Genomic DNA, 1,914 nt, shown 5'->3' on the forward strand with positions numbered 1-1,914 from the left:
GCCGATGACACTGACATCATCGGTAAGAAAAACCGCGAAGTCTGTTCTGCGTTTTCCAAGTTGGAAAAGGAAGCAAAGGGAATGGGTTTGGTGGCAAACGAAGATAAGACGAAGTATCTCCTGTCATCAAACAAACAATCAGCACATTCGAGCCTTGACACCCACGTCACTGTTGACAGTTATAATATAGAGAAAGTGGAGAATTTCGTTTAGCATGGAAATCCAACGCAGAATCACTCTTGCCAACAAGTACTACTTTGGACTGAGTAGGCAATTCAGGAGAAAAGTCCTCTTTCGACGTACGAAAACCACACTCTATAAGTCACTCATCATGCCCGTGCTGGTATATGGCGCGGAAGCATGGATGATGAGGTGGCTCTTGGAGTATTGGAGAGAAAGATCTTTCGGAAGATTTAAGGGACCTTACGCGTCGGCGACTGACGTGCTTTGTTGAGCTCGTCCAAAATCGCTTTGGCGGTTACGGAGCCATATAAGAAGAAGAAGAGGAGAATAGATCTATAACCTTATCGGTCACACAGTGTTATAATCCCGACGAAATCCTTGACGGTGGTAACGGGAGGGGAACGGTACATGACGGTAGGAAGTTTAGTTTGGGTTAAAGTCTCACACTGACGGCGTTAGGCTTCCGATGCTTCCTCCTCGTAAAGTAAACATGCGCAGTAAAAAGTTAACTATTTAAATCGACGAATAGTTTTATATTTGTGAACTTCTGTTTATGTGTTTATGTACAACATATTTCGTAGCTGGAATAATGAAATAGTGTAACATGAAAAGTATAGTTTTGAGAAAAACGAATTGGAAGTTTTTATTAACCATTACAAACCATACAAATACAATTTCGTTTTTCGGGAATAAATTAGTGAGCCAAAGAGATATTTAAGAAAACTAAAGATTTTTCTAAGAGATTAAAGGATTGTCTATCCAATGGTGCAATTATCGAATAATAGTGCATGTGGCATTTACACTGTTTCTTTATTCGAGCGACGATTTATTGGTTACAATAATTTTCAGCTATAATAAACAATTTTTTAGTAAGATATTGGTTTTGAAATTTTTTTGTATAGCCGCCCCCCTAAATCTCGTTCTGGCTACGCCCATGAGCAAATAGAGCAAAATTCGTCAAGTGTACCAGGAAAAACATTTTATGGCAGCTTTTGTTCAAACTCCACCACGTTGTTGCTATGGTTACTGGTAACCAACACGTAAAAGAATTTCTTTTCTACCGGTTTTTTGTCGAGTTATGCAAATTTCAGGCATTTTTCGTAGTCACAAGTTTTCTTAAAATTATTATCTCATGTCACGCTTACGATAAAGAATCTTTTAGAACTTTTTCAGTGCTTTTTGGTGGAAACTATAACTTTTTGCAAAAAATTTCAAATAATAAAAATTTATTGCATTTTTTAACAATGTACTATTTTTGGTTTTCTTCGCAAATGTCTTTTTTCGATACCTATTTTCTAAGCTTTCCAACGATATATAATTTGTATTGGACGTGGCAAACGGACTACAAGTTTTTCATCATAGAACGCACTGGGTCCGCTTGCATTTTTGTCAGCAATACCACAGGTTTACAGAAATAAAAATTGTCCGACCAGCGATATGGTATTCACTCTAATGTAAAATTTCCCGCTCCGAATAAGAAATTAAAATGTAAAAAAGTAGAGCAGATTTTGATATGTTGCCGATTTTCGGGCTTTGAAATTTGAATTTTTTTACTCGTCGTGTTTAGCAGCCACGGCTTCAATTCTTTGTTTAAAGTCCATTCGTCACTAAATTTTTTGACTTTATTGTCGATTAAATAGTTTATGTAAAATATACATGTCTTATTACTTTAAACCAGTAATTCTTGTATATATATTATCAATAGGGTTCTCGGAAACGGCTCTAACGATT

The sequence above is a fragment of the Rhagoletis zephyria genome, unplaced genomic scaffold, assembly GCF_001687245.7.
Source record: "Rhagoletis zephyria isolate East Lansing unplaced genomic scaffold, Rhagoletis_zephyria_1.1 Rzeph_scaffold_00530, whole genome shotgun sequence".
Lineage (NCBI taxonomy): Eukaryota > Metazoa > Arthropoda > Insecta > Diptera > Tephritidae > Rhagoletis > Rhagoletis zephyria.